Here is a 19,130-nt window from a genome sequence, read left to right as displayed (position 1 = left end):
TGTGTGGTGCCTGGACACCGCACGGCTCTTGCCAGGCACTACCTGGAAGATTGACAACAAGCCCCTTCCTACCAAGGATTCTTTTTTTTTTTTTTTTTTAATCATGAGACACACAGAAAGAGAGGCGGCAGAAACACAGGCAGAGGGAGAAACAGGCTCCTCCCGGGGAGCCTGATGCAGGACCCCATCCCGGGGAATCTGGGATCACGCCCTGAGCCGAAGGCAGACGCCCAACCGCTGAGCCACCCACGTGTCCCTGATTCTAAATATTTATTGATTAATCACTAATGTTTGTATGGTCCGTGGACTTTATACTACATATTTAATCGGATTGTGTACACATACAGGGCAGGGCCCTGCAAAACCGTATCTCCCCAGGACGCCTCGGCCAGCTGTGGCCAGCGATGCGGGCAGAAGGGGAAGAAAGTCCAACAAGGAGCGAGCAGTGGGGATGGAGAGGGCGAGTCCGCCTGTGAGTACGCAGGATGTTAAACCAGGCAGGTGGTGGCTCTCTGCTGTGTTTCAGGCTACCTTGGGAAGGGAGGTGGAGGTGTGCGTACCTGGTGCTTGTCACCAAGAGACACGGTGAGCCAGAAGAGGAGCAGATGTGAGATCTGGGCGGGCCCAGTGTCACACGAACAGGTTTGAGATGTCCATGGGGCTTCCAGGAGATGCCCAGCAAAAACCAGCGTGTGACACGAAGCCTGAGCGTGGAGAGAAAGCTGCGGACCCTCGGGGCTCGGGGGGTGGTGACAAACACCAGGGAATAGGAGAGTCTCTGGAAAAGCTCAGAGCAGAGACAGCCGTGGCTGGAACCAAACACCCCGCGAATTACCGACCGTGCAGAGCAGAGCAAGACTATGTTCTCTTCCTCCCCGTGGCTGACACAAGATCCCGGGCTAAGCAGTAAGTGGCGAATGATTATGAAACTATAGTCATTGCATTATCTAATCTAAATCCCTGGGATTTGTTTGTGAAGGGAGTGCAGGTACTTCTCAGACGTGAGAGCTAACAACAGGAACACGACTTCACATATTTCATTAAATGCATTGAGGGTAAAAACTGAAAGTAGATCAAACTAGGATATAAGAAGACAAAATTAATCTCAATGTGATGTCATAGTGTTCAAGAGTCTTGACCCTTGGGATGTCAGGTGGCATGAAAATCTCCTTCCTGTGGATAAAGATGCTTGTGGAACGTGGTACACACCTTTTCTCTCCTTTCCTTTCCTTTCCTTTCCTTTCCTTTCCTTTCCTTTCCTTTTTCCTTTCCTTTCCTTTCCTTTCCTTTCCTTTCCTTTCCTTTCCTTTCCTTTCCTTTCTTTTCCTTTCCTTTTTCCTTTCCTTTTTCCTTTCCTTTCCTTGCAATTGGGTTGTCTAGCAGGGAATCTACTTTTACTTCTATTGCTAGCTATGTTACGGTTTATCCATGTTAAAGACCTCAGGTCCTTCAGATAAAAGTGACATTCCAAGATTAAATAAAGCCAACTTCACAACCGCAGACAGACGCACAGCTAGGAGCCTACAGTCAGCTTTAGCACCAAGAGAGTTAACGCTCGTGTTGGAACATTCCACAGCCTTTAACTCCTCCTAGGATCTAGGTGGAGTACAAATAAATGTAAATTAAAACAGGATCCATTTATTCAAAAGGTTTTGTTTTCAACTCACTGACCTTAGATGTTAGCCACAACGTCGGCACAAATGTTAACTGCATTAGCTCGTCATACAGAGTGGGAGAGTGCTTCTTCACTGACTTTTACTAATATTATTGAGCTGTAAGACAGCTAGATACACATCAAAGAGAGATGAACAGGGAATCATATCTCCCAAGGCTGTTTTCTCATAAAACCAAAATAATAACATTAAATTCCTGAAAAAATAACCATAATCTCACCATCCTAATACACAAATTATTTTCACTTTTACACATGCCTTCCATTCTTTGGCCACATGTGGACATTGCCATGTTTTTGCAATCATATCAGACATATACATTTACAGGGTATTTTATATCATAAAATACGCTGATGTTTATACATACTCTTAAAATGATCATTTTTTTTAAAGCTGCCTGTTGATGAACTGTAATTTTTCATTCTCTTGCTCATGGATATTTTAGTTGTGCATAGCTTTTGCTTTACTAGAGAACATGGCAGTGAACAAACATCAATATTTTTCTTTCTAATTAGGTTACACAACAGTATGAGCTAAAAGTGTCAGTTTCATCACATCTTTACCAGCACGGAGCACTATCACTTTTTATGTTTTAATCATTTGTTGTAAAAAGTTTCTTTGAGTTTACTTTAATTTGCACTCCTTCAGTTGATAGAAAGATGGAACATTTTTGGACACATTTGTTTTACTATTACTAGAGTGCTAAAAATAGAATGAAAACAAATAAATTGAGTAATTCTAGTAAACTAACCATGTGGCTTCTCCCTTCTGACCAAAGGAGCCTTAATTTTTCTCCTCCACTTGTCAGCACCATTATTTACCCAGCAATTAGAAATCTCTATGTCATTATGGGTTTTCTCCTCATCTCTCCTGGAGGAGAGGAGCCATATCACTGTTACTGTTAACTTTGTTGGGTATAATTTGTAAAGTAGAATAAAAATAGGCCCCATAAATATAGTCCAGCTCCTCTGTGCTTTTGTAGTAATCCCACCGAAAAGGAAATTGAAGCTAAGAGGGCAAATTACTTTCTCAGGGTCATACAGGTATGACCTGTATTTTGGTCATACAAATACCAAAATTTGTATTGGCTACAATATTTGGTATTTGGCTAAGCCAGGTTTGAAATGAGATGTATCCCTCCACAGTTCACACTTTCTCCAATGTGCCAATCACAAAATTTACCCCCTCCAGGTGGTTCTAATGCCAATTAAAACATACCTCAACCCTCTTTGCAAAGTTGTGTATGGATTCTTGGTAGCACTACCGTATTTCCCAATGATGAGCTTAGTCAGACCGGAGGCCTTCCCTGTATCTGTCTCAGACAGCGGGCGGGAGACAGGGAGAGAGGGACCCCCCTCTCTTGACACGGTCTGGGTCTGTCTTTGCAGTAGCTCAGAAACCACAGGTAATTATCTCTTGCTGGTTGATTTAATTAAGACCCAGGAACCACTGATTATGTCCAAAGTGCATTCACCATGATAAAATCTACCGGACAGAAGTCAGGAGGTGTGCTAACTAACGGGACAGATGGCTCTTCTTTTAGTGACTTCGTCATCTTTGAGTACATCTCCGAACATTCCCTTAAGAAGCTATTACATCTTTTAATTTTTTTTTTTCGTTTATGCCACTTAATGAAATCTTGGTTACTACATGATTCACGGGAGTCGTGCTCAACGCTGCTGTCCTATTTAACGTCCATCCAGCCACTTGATAGGCGATCAGGGGCCGTGTAATCACCCCACAGGTGCCAGTTCAGCAGCATGCCCTTCTCCTTTTTGTGTGTCGGATGGATGGAGCCAACAATTCTGAACAGTTTTCTAACTTGATGATGGGAATATCTGGGGTTTACCTTTGTTTTTAGGAGGGTGCAGGGTTAGGTACACTAAAATACTTGAGGTTCCAGTGTATGTATACTCAACAGGTTGTGACCTGGGGAGGAGTTATGATGCTTGATCTCTCGAAAACATAAAGTTAGGAGTGAAGGCTATCTATCATAACTCATAATAAATACCATTTAAATCAAGTATTCCCTTAAAGTCCACCTAACAAGCAGCCACGTAATAGAGAATACGTGATAGAAAAGTACCTTGTTTGGACCGATCGTAATCTCAGTTCCACCACTATCTAAGTGACCTGAGCACCAGATAATATTGCATATTCATGGGGCATCTACTATGGGCTGGTCGATGAACGAAACATTTTTAATTCTCACATCCTGATTGGATTTTGTGTATGATCTCATGTCCTATGGCCTTGTAAAACTCATTTGTTCTAAAAGCTTATGGATTCTTTGGGAATTTCTACAATCTTGTTATCGCCAATGGGAAAAGTTCTTTTTCTTCTTTTCCAAACTGCATGTTGTTTATTTCTTATCTGTGCCTTATTGCTCTGGCTGGGGCCTCTAACCTGATATTGAACTGAAGTGGTGAAAGCAGGCATCCTTCATTTTTCTAGATTCTAAGGGGAACACATTGAGTTAAGTGTGATGTTGGCTGCAGGTCTTTGCATAAATTCCCTTCATCAGACTGAGGAAGTTCCCTTTGGTTTGCTGAGAATTTTTGTCATAAATGAATGCTGAATTTTGCCACGTATTTTCCCAAATTTATTGAGATGACCATGGAGTTTCTCTTCTTTTGTCTGAGGATATGATGGATTAGGTTGATTGACTTTATTTTAAGATTTTATATATTTATTCATGAGAGACAGAGAGAGAGAGAGAGAGGCAAAGACACAAGCAGAGGGAGAAGCAGGCTTTCCACAGGGAGCCTGATGCAGGACTCGATCCCAGGACCCCAGGATCATGCCCTGACCACCGAGGTGCCCCAGGTTGATTGATTTCCAAGATATAAAACACGTTATGCATTCACACACCAGACATATATTTGTGGGCAGTTATTTTGCCCAAGCATCATGTTGGGTGAGGGAGCTAAATCTCTGACCATAGGGATGGTCCCTGCCCTCAGGGAGTTCACGTATCCTAGTGTCCCTTGGGCTCTGTGCAGTGTGTCCAGTGCTTACCCACTTTGGAGCCTCCACCCCCTATTACTTCTGCTTTGAGGAGTGTTTGGCCAGTGTCCCCTTTGAGCAGAATCATGAGGGTCTCCTGAGCTCTTGGGGCAGAATGTGGTGCGGCACGGCTGGCTCCCTGAACAAGGTGAGGCAGATCTTGGCTGGGGGGATGAAGGGCTGGCCCTGCAGCTACTGCAGGATGAGATCCAAGCCTTCCCCACCTGGCCCTGCCCACTCCTCCCGTCTCCCCTGCACCATCCTGGCTTCTGCACGCAGCCACCTGAGTCATGCACCCCATGATGTGGCTGCCACTCCCTCTCCACTGCAGGACTTTCCGGCAACCACAACCAGGATAGCCGTTTAATGAAAACCATCCTTCCTCCCACCCCGCTGCTGAGGAGGACCGCTGAGCTACCAGATTCAGATCTGGGTTTACCACCCTACGGCTCTTCATCCACCATGCCAACTGGTCTACATCCGAAGTAGCAAAGCAGAGTCCTCAAAAATAGAAGAGCTCCAGCCACCAAAGCTCTGCCCAGTTCCCACTGTGTGTGGAGCTCCAGTCTGCTGGTGAGGAGCTCCAGAGCCAGCACATGCTGCCCAGCTGGCCAGGGCCTGAGTCCTGCCAGCCCTTTTGGTTAATTATTCTGTGATCGCAGCTCAGACCCTTAAACCATCTCCTTAAACGCTCTCATTCCCGCTCCGGCTCATCTCGAGCTGGTAGTTCTGAAAGGGGAGCCCCTTGGGGAGAACCTACGCTCTTGCTGAGCTCAAGCCTTCAGGTTGACATGTGAAAGCCAACGGAAGAGTGGCCCCCAGCAGGACACGGGGTGGAGGGGCTCTCGAGTCTCCATCACGTGCACAACATCACCGTGAGTGGGCATGCTTACTAACGCCTAGAGCAGTGGGCAGAAAAAGGGGATTATTGAGCCTTCGAGGGAAAACAGTACCTTCTTCCCTTGCTTCTCAAACTGGTATTTGTGCTGCCTGTGCGTTTGTGAAGCCAGGCCAGAGAGGGGACGTGGTGAGTCTTCCTGATGTGCCTGTCCCAGTTACTCAAACATTTGGAGTGGCATCGGTAAACTGAGTGGTCATTCGGTGATTTAAAATATCACCTCTTTAAAAAGATTTATTTATTTATTATTTTTGAGAAGCAGAAAGAAAGTGTGTGCACGAGCAGGAGCAGAGGCAGAGAAAGAGAGAGAGAGAGAGAGAGAAGCAGACTCCCCGCTGGGCGAGGAGCCCCACACGGGGCTCGATCTCATGCCCCTGAGGTCATGACTTGAGCTGAAACCGAGAGTCAGAAGCCTAATAACCACTTGAACCACCCATGTGTCCCAGCACATTTCTATTTCTTCATTTATTTTTAGAGATGGGGACGAGGGAGAGAGAATCCCAAGCAGACTCCACACTGAGTGCAGAGCCTGATGTGGGGCTCGATCTCACAACCCCGAGGTCACAACCTGAGCCGAGATCAAGAATCGGATGCTTAACCCACTGAGCCACCCAGGTGCCCCAAAATGTCACTTTTATATACAAGCAAACATGGATAGTTCGGGCCGTAGGATGTCAACTTTGCGTAGATTCTGAAACAAAGAGAGGAAACCACAGAATCGCTTTGGTAGCTTGGATGCGCTTCTGGAACAAGCATCTCCGAAGTCAGGGAAGCTCAAGAGAAAGGGTTTGGCTGGCATTGCTCACAAAGATGACGTGCTCTGAGGTGCACAGCTCTGCCAGGGAAACATGTTCTTCACGGGAGGCGAGGGACACACAGATGTGACCACCCGTTTCCCTTGAGTGACTATGTCTGTCATTGTGATTCTCGTCACTCGTGCTGTCCTGAGCTTTACAGGCTGAATCCATGTGAGCGAGAAAACCCAAATTCACTCCCGGGGCCCGGATGCTGCCCCCAAATGGTTTGGGTTTGGGAAGAGTGGACACATGCTGCCCCCCAGCCCCCACGCCACCCCCGGCAGAGGTGACAGCGAGGGGAACAGGAAGTGCTGACCAAGGCCGCCCAGGCCTACTTGATATTCTGGGGACGAAGGCCGCAGCGGTCAGAATCCTTAGCTGCACCTGCTGGGCTGCTCCAGAGGCTGAGGGCACTTGGCAGGAGGGCCGGGCCAGGAAGCGAAGTGACAAACAGTCTCCCGAAAGCCGCACTGGAAGGAAGCCCGGTGGTGCAGTGGCCCGTTGCCGCCCCCAGCCCGCAGAGAAGTCCCTGGCCCGGGAGTCCCTCTGAAAGTAGGCCACCTGGGGGGGGGGGGGGAGGAGTCGACTGCCCCCCTGGGGGGCCCCAGCGGCCCCCCCCCCCCGGGTTAAGCACGGTCCACTGCCCGCACGCACAGCTCTGTGATGAGGCCTGACGACCTTGCTCCGTCCCAGGGGCCGATCCCGAGTGGCATCTGGGGACGTCGGGTGAGGGAAGGGGCAGTGCAGGGGCTGTGGCGCTGTGCCAGACTGCCTGGGAGTCCAGAGTCGCAGAAACAACTGAAATCACATAAAACTCAGAAAGTGAAAGAGATCGGAGAGGAGCACAGTCCATGGTCCCACGACACTGACGCATGACCTGGGGCCCAGTGAGGGAGAAGGCTCCCCTCATGGCAGAGGAGGACGTACCCCGGCCCCCCCAGGCTCCTCCGCTGAAGGGATCAGAGCCACCCTTGCCTCCCGGGCTTCCTTCCCACAGGGTTCTGCCCAGAGCCCGGTCCCAAGGGGCCTGGCACGGCCACCCAGCAGGGCCCCAGACCTCAGAGAAGGGTGAGAACCCAGCCAGGAGGCCCAACCCGCTCCCCCGGCCACTGGCTCCTCAGTGTCTGCTCCATCAACAGAGAGTGCCATCAGATGTCATCGGAGGTGCCACAAAACACCACAGGGCCTTCAGAGGAAGCTAGAGACTGCAGAAGACCCTGACCCAGGCCCAGGGGGACCGAGCATGCCAGGTGGCTCTGGCCTGCACAGAAAGTGCCAGAACGGGCAAATGGCAAGCATAGGCAAGCACAAGCGTGTGGCCTCACCGCTGGGTGGGGGCTTTTCATGTCCAGGGCAGGGGTGGGGTGGGGGGTGGGCAGCACCCAAGGGGCTGCAGGGGTGAGCCTCTGAAAGCTGGGAAGACACCAAAGCAGAGGGGTGGGGAGCAGGTAAGGAGCCCGCGTCTGGGCAGCAGGTTGGGGCAAAGGCCTGAGGCGCTGCTGTTGGCGGTTGCCCAGGAAGGGGTGTGGGAGGACGCGGTGGTGTAAAGCCAGAGCTGCACACCACACACCCTCTGCATTTAGGGTAGGAGGGACAGTGACAGCAACTTGAGACACACCTATTTTCATTATTCCGGAGAGGGAGTCCTTTCTTAAATTCCACCTCCGCAGCCCTTTGAGGTAGGCCCAGAACATGCCTGCGTGGAGGCCGCGGGCTCCCAGTGAGCAGGAAGGAGAAGGCCCACCAGAGCGGCGGGTGTTGGGGACGTGGGGGCCCCGAGAGGGGGGCCCAGGCCCCCAGGGAGGCTCTGGGGGCTCCAGGGACCCGTCTTCAGCCCTCAGGCACCTCCTGCAACAGGACTTCAGCCGCCTGGCGGCCCCAGGACTGTAGTCACCATGGCTGGTGGACACTGGGATGTCAGGAATGTCAAACTCACTGCTTCCTCTTCCACAGGCATCTTCCCTGGGGGTGCAGGTGGGGGGAGGCCTTAAAAGAGAAGTGTCATGACTGTTACTATTTATAGAACTATCCTGCACACAGGCATGGGTGTGAGTGAGTGTGAATGAGTGTGTGTGTGTGTGTGTGTGTGTGTGTGTGTGTGTCCAGCCCCAAGATTTTCAAACAGGGCCTCGAATGACCAGTGCCAGGACCTGGGCAGCTCTGGACAGAGCTCATCCAGCTCTGTCCAGCCTCGCTGTGTGGCCTCAGACCAGTGGACTCATTAACTCTCCCTGGACCTCTCTCCTCTCATCTTTAGAGGAGGCTCTAACCCTTCAGCGTTGTTCAAAAATCAAGGAAAATAATAGATGTGAAAAGAAGCTGCCTAATGTTCCTTTTTTAGAACAAAGTGGTGTGTATACATTCATTTATTTACTTTTATTCATTCATTCACTCAACAAACACTCCTTGCTCTGGGCACTGAGAAACCCGCGATGAGGAAGAGGAGTTGGCATAACCTGTTCTCAGAAAACTGACAATTTAGCCGGAAAGACAGACATGAATAATAAACACGCAAATGTGCAGATTTGCTCCAACCCATGAAGGGCCAGGCTGGCAAGCTCCGGGAGCAGGGATAAAGCTCTCGGGGTGGGGGAGGCTGGAAGTCAAGCCCAGGGCAGGGGATCCCTGGGGATCTGGGCTTGTCCCATAGGGGACAGGACAGGAGGCTTATTAGCTAGGACAAGACCAAGAGCCTGGGAATTTGCCCAAACAGAAACAGGGCAGGTGACGGCAGCTGGGGGCTTGGGCAGGCGGACCAGCCGGGGAGGAATGGGGGCAAGGGGACTGAGGACGCGCAGCCCTTTGGGGGAGCCTTAGAGCAGACAGAACCCAGCTCCTGAAGGGGTGCCAAGGCCACAAGGCCCCCCCCCCGGGGGGTGATGGTAAGATACGGCCCCCGTCCTGGCACTCAGGGAGCGCGATTAGGGAGAGGGGGCCGTGAGAACACTCAGACGCGGACGCTTCACCGTGTCATTGGCGCTGCAGAAAGACATCAGGACTGGGTCATATCTGTCTGATGCAACAGTAATTTGGGGAGGCTTCAGGGAGGGACCCGGCGTGGCCAGGTGGACCCAGGTCCAGCCCATGCCGCGTTTTTTTCAGAGAGAACCGAACCGGAATCGAACGCTCGGGAAGGAAGGTGATGTGGTCCCAGGAAGCCAGAGGCAAGCAGAGCACGGGGGCGGGTGGCGGGTCACTTGTCCCAGGGCCTGCCAGGCAGGGAGGCAGGCAACACAGGACGGGATGGGCTGCTTGGCTGCGTGGGGACCCCCCGGGGCTGCGCCAGGTGTGAGGCTGGGGAGCTGCCCCATGGGACAGGCCAGACAGGGGAGCCTCAGGGAGAGGTTGGGGTGAGCCAGGCAGAAACAGAGGGACCCGCACGACGTGGGCATCGGAGGGGCCCGGGGCCTGGAGGGGCCAGGCTGGGGGCCCGGAATCCACCTGAGCACTTAGAGCTGGAGGTTTGGGAGGAGAGTCGCCCAGCAATAGGAGGATGGGCCTGAGGTTTTAAGAATTGTTTTTAGGGGCTTTTTTTTTTCCTAAGAAATTGGAATCTGAAGGAGCCTCAGCTTATGGCTGAGAATCACCTGAACCAGGGCCACGAGGAGCCGGACAGATCTCCGCAAAGGCGAACTCACTAGAGCAAGGAGGAGTTACCGGAGGCGGATCAGCTAGTTCAGAAGAGAGGACTGCGGACGCCCAGGGCTGGTCTGTCCTTGTCCCTGTGGTCACACGCGTCCCCCCTGCCCCCCAGCAGCACAGGGCCCACGGCCCCTCGGAGCACTGAACGAACCCCCGATCCCTGAATGAGCCCACGGCCGGTCACAGACGCCCAGGCTCCCGAACGTCACAGGACGTCCCCTGGGCAGCTAGTTACTTAGCGCAGCATGGACAGCGATTTTCCAAAGTATTTTCAAGAGAGCAGCATGCTTTCTTTGTTTCTCTTCCTTTTCACTCTGGGTGACAGTTTTGTGGCATCTTAAAGCGTCGTGCCATTGCATGGATGTACAGCACAAAGATGGAGAAACAGGACAGTGACAATACCAGGAGCCAGGATCTGGAGGACACTTGCCAGTTGGCAAAGTGCTCTTGTGGCTGTGCCCGTGTCGTCGGCTTTGGGGGGGAGGGGAGACAGAGATGAGGGGTGTGCAGAAGGAAGTTGCCAGGGGCGCCCTGGTGACTCAGTGGTGGAGTGTCTGCCTTTGGCTCAGGGCGTGATCCCGGGGTCCTGGGATCAAGCCCTGCATCGGGCTCCCTGCAGGGATCCTGCTTCTCCTTCTGTCCCTCCCCTTGCTCGTGCTCTCTCTTTCATTCTCTTTCAAATGAACAAATATTTTTTAGAAGGAGGAGGAGGTGGAGGAGGAGGAGGAGGAGGAGGAAGAGGAGGAAGTCAGTGTTGCCAACACGCAGAAAGATGGTGAGAGGGATCCCTGGGTGGCGCAGCGGTTTGGCGCCTGCCTTTGGCCCAGGGCGCGATCCTGGAGACCCGGGATCGAATCCCACATCGGGCTCCCGGTGCATGGAGCCTGCTTCTCCCTCTGCCTGTGTCTCTGCCTCTCTCTCTCTCTCTCTCTCTATCATAAATAAATAAAAATTAAAAAAAAAAAAAAAGAAAGACGGTGAGAAACGTGCCTGCAAGTGGAACCACAGAGTGACACGCGTCCATGACCTCACCAAACCCGTGAGGCTGCCCACCCAGGTCGGTGGATGCTGTGAAGTCTCTATCAAGGGCGACAGAAAGGAAAACCAAGAGGGAAGTTGGGGGAGAGGCTCGGTGCTGCACGTCTGTGTCCGGGGACCTCAGAGAGGAGGGGGCGAGTGGGCACACGGCCATCTCCGGGGTGCAGAGGACGTGGCGCCGGGCCAAGTGTCGGTGGTCGGGTCCCTTCTGTGAGCTGACTTTCTGGGGAATGTGTGAGGCCGCTGCCTTGTCACCCAGGCCTGCCCTGACGCATTTAGAAACTGGTCTCTTCACCTGGTGGGGAGAACTCACTAGTGTCTGCAAAGACCTTTCTGATCCTTATCAAAAGGTGCTACACCAGCTCTAATTATCCAGGGCGTCAGCTTTCAGCTGTCCCTCCTCTCCCTCTCCCTCTCTCTTCTCTGTCTCTGTCTCTCATCTCTGCGGTAGAGATTACTGCTCTGTCCCTTTCGGGGTCAGGGTCGGCAGTCACCACTGAGCACCTGGCTGATGGGATTGTTTATCTGCGTTCCCAATTCACTGCCCAGATTCCAAACTTTCTGCAGGGAGATGGTATCTCGACAGTGATACTAGCCCTGCACCCCACCCCTGCCCCTCCGCCCAGGAGGAGGCAGCTGCCTGTGGGGTGTAGTGTGATCAGGCCTCTGAAAGCCCTCCTCCCAGAGCCGAGGACAACTCCCCCATCACTTCTCACGGGAGCTGGAAAGCCGTCCATTTAAAAATCCACTCCTTTGGGTCTTAGATGTGTTTTTCTACAAGTGCAGAGAACACAGCCACAACTCAGAGCACCTGCTTCTGGGCTCCCTCCTCTCGGCTGGGTGCTGGCTCTGCTCTTTCTAGCCTGGTGACCTGGGATAAACCCACTTTTCCTTTCTCAGATTCTTTTTTTCATTTAAACGGTGCCACTAATGCCTGTCTCGCAGGGCCCTGTACGGATCAGGGGAGATAATGGATATGAAAGCCAGCACTGCAGAACCAAAAGAAGCATTATTATTACTAAAATGCTAGTCGCTAGTCACCAGTTGCAGGGGGCTGGCTAATCCCCAGTAGGGATTAGTTGGTGGCTCCCCAGGGCCTGGGTAGCCACCCCGGGGTGGGCAGATCAGAAGAACCAGGAGACCACAGAAGAGGCAAAGGACAGGACCCCTACTGCAGGGCACCGCCACTCAAGTCTTAGGGTGATGAGGGGCTTAAGATCTTTCCCCAGATCCCCGACAACGGAGGACACCCCGAGGGCTCTGCACTGCCAGCCTGCTCTCCTGCGATCCACGGATGTGAAGCCTAGGGGGCACTCAGTGGGCAAAAGAAGCATTAAGAAAATTAACCTAATGTGTCTGGGGCTCCGCAGACACATCACTCAGGTAATTCAAGCACAAAGCCCCAGTTTTGGCATGAGCAGCCCACACTCATCAGGCCAGAGTAATTGCTTTCTTTGTCAGAATTTCCTAGATAATCTCCTCCCCTTTGTTTGACTGAGAGAACCAGCCTCTCATCTGGGAACCTGCTCGCCAAGCAGTATTGGGTCCTTAGAGATGAAGGACACAGTGTGAGCGATTTTCCATAAACATGTTGGCACATGTATTAATTATTACAAGGGGGAAATGTGCCCTGGTGCTCCATCTGGGAGGATGACGTAGTGGAGGGGACGTGGAGAGAGGGGACACGTTGCTGATGGAACCATCAGAGCTCCTTCCCAGCAACCTGCGGGGATCCAGGCTCCGGGCTGGGCCTTTTGTATGAAAAAAAAAAATCCCATTTAATCCTCTCCACAGCTCCGGAGGCCGCATCCGGGAATGGGAAGAAGTTGGGTCTAGAAGCCAAACATTAATGGATTTTATTCCCTACCCAGCCGCGTGCTGTGTGGACAGGGCAGGCTGGTCGCCTCCCTTGCAGAGCGCACGTGTCTGCCACGTGAAAGCGAGCGAGGTGGCCTCCGGGGCGTTGGGGGAAACCCGCGCACTCAAGACGGGGACGCACCTGCCGGGCGCACCGCGGGCATGTGATAAACGGTGGCTCCAGGGTCATGTTTTGCAGACGAGGATGGCGAGGAGCAAGGAGGGGAGGAACCCGCCAAGGACATGTTGCTGGCCGACAGCAGAGCCAGCTCTGTCTCCCCGCAAAGGGTAGGCCTTTTGCTCAGAGGCATTTTAACTCAAGCCCTTCGCAGCCTCCCCACCACAGCTCGACACCGGTCTTGCCTCCAGGACTTGCGGGCAGATGGAGGTCATGATCGTGCATTGCACCTCTGGATCCTCGGCGTCCCTCACGCAGCTCCTTGCTGCACAGCTGCCCAGAAATGTTTGCTAGATGACAGAAGAATTAATGAGAGCCTAGAATGGGGGCCCTGGCTGGCTCCGCCTGTTAAGCGTCCATTTGACTCTTACTTTCGGCTCAGGTCATGATCTCAGGGTTGGGAGATCAAGCCCCGAGGGGGGTCCATGCTGAGCGTGGAGCCTGCTTGGGATTCTCTGTCTCCCTCTGCCTCTGCCCCTTCCCCTGCTTGCGTGTGTGCTCGCTCACTCTCACTCTGTCTCATGAAATAAATATCTTTAAAAAAAAAAAAAAGAGCCTAGAATGGATTGAGTGAGCTGAGTCAAGGTAACCGTGTAACAGGTTTCCAGCATGTGCCTGGTGACTTGGGGGTTGGGACACGAGGTTCCCTCACATCGCAGAGGAAGTTTGAATTTTCCTCATCCACTTTCATGGTGGGAGGAGGGATGGGAGCAATGGACATCGCCTCCGACAGAAATGGCACAAACTGGGGCCCGTAGGGAAACTTGTGGCTAAAAAAAAAAAAAAAAAGATGGGAAAGATGAAATGGGAGGATGGACAGCAACAGGCTCTGAAAGTGCTAGAGCCTGCGAGAGAGAAAGGGACTGCTCTTCATATGCGTGACCATTGCTTATCGGCCTGATAGAACCACAGACGACGTTAGCGGGGGGCTTGTTTGGGGCTCCCCGGCCTGTAGTGAGAAGGCTGTAAAAACAGAGGCCAGGACCGAAGCCCGCTTGATGATACGCACGTGTGGCTGTGGGTTTAGAAGAATAAAACCCACAACAGCGGCCCCACCCGCAACTTTCCTTGCACAGCCTCAGATTTTGAGGCCCACAGGGAAGCAGGCCCCAGAGGAACGTAGACACATTGAAAAGAAAACCCTCCAGTCACCCACAGATGGGCAGGTGTGGGGGTTCTGGCCTCCGGGCCTACTCCACGCTCCCTGCAAGCCCCCACCAGGCAGGCCTCCCGAGGCTGGAGCGCCCCCCACGCCTGCCCAAGCCCTCTGCGCGGGGCCCACCTCAGCCCAGCCTGGGCCCCGGGGTGGGACAGGCCACGCGCCTGGAACTGTTGCCTGGAATGAATCGGAAGCTCCCCTGACGCCCCTGGCTGAGAGCTCCGGACAGGCCGGGCTGAGGCTGGCACTCCTCATTGCTGCCAAGGACGGTTCCACGACCGGAGCAGGCCTGGTAATGAGCTATTGATTTCCTCTCCTCCAGACGGAAGGCAAAGTCTGCCTCTGAGCAAAACACCAGCTCCTGCCCCGTGACAAGGCTCAACCCTCAGAGGCCTTGGCCCCGGCCTGCTGGGAGAAGTCACACCGCTCCCAACAATCACTGGGCCCCTCCGAGAGGCTAATTAGGGTCTCACCTGGCCAACCACGACCTGCAATCAGGAGCTCACAGCTGGCTTCCTATCCCAGCACTTCCCGGGCTTCGCCACCTCCCGCATAAATGGCGTTTGACTTCCTCCATCTGCACAAACAAGGATTCTGTTTTACTCCAACAGCACAATTAATGTCAAAGAGGTAAGGACACAGTGGGGAAGTGGGAGAAGGCAGTTGAGTGGCACCCAAAAGAGTGAGCTTGGATACACATGCTGGTCAAAGAGGCCTTCCCAGCTGAATCCATTCATGAACTGGGCAGAACCAGACACAGTGAGGCGCCTTTTTACCCGCCATGATGGTTAATTTTATGTGCCAATTTGATTTGGTTAAGGGATGCCCACATAGCTGGTGGTAAAGCATCATTTCTGGGTGAGTCTGTGAGGGTGTTTTCTGGAAGGGATTGTATTTAAATCAGTAGACTCAGGAAAATTCCCGTTTCCAGTGTGAGTGGGCATCACCCAATCCATTGAGAGCCTGGATAGAACAAGAAGGTGAAGCAAGGGAAAATTTATTCTTTGTTTGAGCTGGGACATCCACCCTCTGCCCTCAGACATTGGTGCCCTTGGGCCTTTAGACTGGGGCTGGGACTTACACCATTGGAAGGCCCACGTTCATGGATTTGGACTCACACTTCACCATCAGCTCCCCTGGTTCTCAGGCCTCTGGACTTGGACAGAGTTACATCACCAGGTTTCCTGGTTCTTCAGCTTAAATGTCAGGACTTCTCAGCCTTCATAATCATGAGAGCCAATTCCTAGTATAAATATTCTCTCTATATATCTATATCTGTCTATCATCTATCAGTTAGTTGTTTCTCTGGAAAATCCTGACCAAGACACTCCTATTCAGCTGACACAAATTGAGAAGTATGACACTGCCAAGTGCTGGAGAAGGTGTGACCCTTAGGTTCTCTGCATCTGGCGGTAGGAGTCTAAACTATCAGCCATTTGGGAAAACAGTTGAGCAGCCCCCAGAGGGATGGTCATATATTATTCTATGACCCAACAATTCCACCTCTAGGTAGATATTTAAGTAAAACCTCTATGCATGTATAAAAATGCTCATACTGGAACTGTTCAAAAGCTCACGGCATGTCCACACCACAGCATATCACGCAGCAGTCAAAATACACGAACTACAGCAACACAGAGCAACGTGGATGCTGCTTATCAACGTAATACTGAGAGAAAACAAAGTCCTAAAAGATTACAGACAGACTGACACCTTTCTAAAGAAGGTAAAGACAATTAAAACTTAAGAGGTAGACTTAGGAGTACATATAGAGGAGAGGAACACATGTAGATAATGTGAAATGATAGGAAAAGGAAAATAATGCACACAGGACTCGATGGTGGTTACTCTGGAGAAGAGAAGGAGGCGGATGTAATGGGGTGGATCACACAGCTGGGTGTAAGCCACTGAGAAGGCCCTAGATTTCAGGTGGGGCGGTGCTTTCACAGGTGTTTATTTCATTCCTTTAAAATGGTCAGTAGGTCAGGTGTAGGCGCTTGGAACCACTGAGCCACTCCCAGAGCACCGACGGCCCAGATCTTGCCCTCTCCTTCCAGAATCACTGCGTTCCACAGTTTCATCTCCCAGAGAAGAACAAAGGCTGGGTGTGAGCAGGAGGTGGTGGTGGCTACAAGCCAGCACTCATCACACAGGGCCCGAAGGGGCATTGCCTCCTGTTGCACCAATCTGCCCATCCCTACTTGGTACCTCTGCACTGACATACCTTTCACTAGAACAGGGTACACATTCAAGGACTGGAGCAGACCCCACCCAGCTTCTAGAACATTGACCTGGTGTGAAGGTACCCCCCAAGGCCCACAGGGCCCACTCTGTGCAGAGATCATGGCCTGGTCTCTCAGCTCAGGTCACCTCGGGGGCCCTGTGGTCTGACCAGCTCTCACCTAGACCTCTGGCCCCCCAGGCTTCTGGCAAGTTCTGCAGCTTGAGCTGCCTTCCTCAAGCAACTGCCTCAGAGTGTGCAAGAAGCGCAGGACGCTCATGAATAAATAAAATTTTTAAAAAAGAAAAAAAAAGCACAGGACGCTCCGCACCCCTCCTGCCCCTACAAACATATGAACACCCCCGCCGAGCCTTCCCACCTACCCTCCCTGCCCTCACAGTGGGTCTCCGCTCAGCTCCAGGCAACGCAGCCCCCGCACCCACCCACATGCCCTTGACCACACCGTCTCCCGGGGCCTCTGCCCACCAGCCTTTCCCTCTGTCTTTAGGCCTGAACCTTCTCTCTCTTGGAAGACTCCTTCCCCACACTCAGCCTTTACACACGCTCAGGTCTTGACCAACCTGACGAGGAAAACTTCCCTTAACGCTTCGTAAGGATCATCCAGTTTTCTCCCCTTTCTTTCCAAACCTCTTCAAAGAAAAACCCACTCCCAGTCTCCACTTGGGTTTGCCCTTCTCTGGTTACTCAATCACTTGCATCTGAATTTTACGCCACCCACCCACTCCCAATTCACTGATAGGGTTCTCAGTTTGCAAAGTCCTTTTGTGGCCAAATACCTTCAGTCCTCATCTCACCCGTGTGCCCTCCCGCAGCCCTCTCCCCAAACTCACTGCCCCACTGACCTCCCCGCTTCCCCCTTGGACTGTTTCTTCTTGGCCGCCTTCCTTCATTTGCCCCTAAATGTCAAGGGGCCTATCCTTGTTTGGCCCCCTCTGCTTCCCATCTACTCATTCTCCTTGGCTGATTCAGCTGTTAGTCGATTCAACACCATTTGCTGCTGAGTCTCAGTCCAGTGCCTAGAGGTGTGACGCCCCCCGTCCCAGCTCAGAGCCTTTCGGATGACCTGCATCCCCTTAAGCTCACATGTCAAGAATGGAATGCATCGTACTCCCTGAAAACTGAGTTTCCTCTTCTGTGTCCTCCTTCCATGGGCACCACACCATCCCATCCGTCCTCCCTCCTGCTTCCCTCCCCCGCACTGAGTCAGGCACCAAGTCCTACTGATTTTACTTCCTAAGTATCTCTTCTCTCCATCCCTCCCAACACACATAAGGACAAGAAATGTCTTAGCATCCCCAGCTATTCTGCAAAGTGGCCTCCTTATCCTGGTACCTCCCCAGTTTGGTCCTCCCTGGAGCCTGAGTGCTTTTTGTATGCCCAGGCTCTGGCCACAGCACTCTCCTGCCCCAGCCCTGCTAGGGGAAAAGCTTCTGCACCAGGTGGTGAGGTCCCCAGGGTGGAGGGGTCTTTCCCAGACCTCTTTAGGCTCCCTTCCTCCTGCCTACCATCCTCCAGAGCAGAGCTCTCCACCCACCCACTCATGGCCTCCCCAGCCCTGGGCTTCTGGGTGCTCCCCCTCCACCACCAGCCGACTGCCCAACTTTAGGAAACATGCTTTAATAATTTTGGCTTCTATTTATCATGGATGAAATTGAAGCAGCATTTCCATTTTAGATTTATTTATTGAGCAGACATTTCTCATCCTTATGTGGTTCCATATCTCGTGCCATGTATGGCAACACGTTTCCAATATGTCAGAAAGCAAAACACAAAAAACATTTAAAAAAAGAAGAAAACAGAACCGCATAATTTATTCTAGCAGTGGAGCAAAGATAAGTTTCTGGCTCTTGAAAAATCGAGCCTGTCAACAGGCAAGATAGATGGGTTTGAATAAATACATCTTTGTGCAACAAAATTCTACAAAATATGTACTAAAAAGAAAACCACAGAACGCAGAAAATGTGTCACTGATACAACAGCAAGGAGCTTATGAATAAAATTATTAAAATTGGTAGGACTGCATAATGTTCAAATCCAGATGCCCCTCCAAGAAGTGAAAAAAATGTCCAGGTGGTTTATCCAGGAGCCAGTGTCACATCCTCAGGGAGCCCAGAGTGGCCTGGAGAGAGCCTCCGATGAGGGATGACTCACAGTCCACACATTCAACTCTCTTAATGAGCCCACATCTGTCCCTTCGTATGTAAAATGGATGTAATTATACCTACTTTGCAGGATTCTTATGAGGATAAATTAGAGGGCCTGTCACTATAGTAAGCATTCAAGAAATGGAATTATCATTATTATCAGAGGGTAAAAAACGCACAGCATTACTGGCAATTAAGATATGGAAATCACGACAATTTAAAGGTAGCATGGCTTATAAACTGCAGTAGCAAAAAGACACCCAAATTCACAGAAAGGCTTGCACAAGAATATTCATAGCAGCTTTATCCATAATTTCCAAATCCTGGAAAGAGCCCAGGTGTCTGTCAGTGGATAAACACATTGTGGTATATTCATGAAAGGAATATTTCTCAGCAATAAAAAGAATGATTCACTAATAAATGCAAGAACATGGGTGAATCACAAAATCATAACGCTGGGTGAAAGAAGCCTCGCACAAATGATTTCATAATGTAT

At 51.6% G+C, this 19,130-nt stretch overlaps 1 long non-coding RNA gene across 1 annotated transcript; it reads left to right on the top strand.

Annotated features, from left to right (window-relative positions):
* Window positions 1–359: 359 nt before the first annotated feature.
* Window positions 360–13,787, top strand: LOC144324725 (uncharacterized). The gene is made up of 3 exons (XR_013390156.1): window positions 360–906; window positions 12,272–12,437; window positions 12,849–13,787. It is a non-coding gene; the product is annotated as an uncharacterized LOC144324725 (long non-coding RNA).
* The last annotated feature ends 5,343 nt before the right edge of the window (window positions 13,788–19,130 follow it).

The sequence above is a fragment of the Canis aureus genome, chromosome 12 (genome assembly GCF_053574225.1).
Source record: "Canis aureus isolate CA01 chromosome 12, VMU_Caureus_v.1.0, whole genome shotgun sequence".
NCBI lineage: Eukaryota > Metazoa > Chordata > Mammalia > Carnivora > Canidae > Canis > Canis aureus.
The sequence above is the reverse complement of the archived record's forward strand: the minus strand, read 5'-3'. Positions and strand labels throughout refer to the sequence as shown.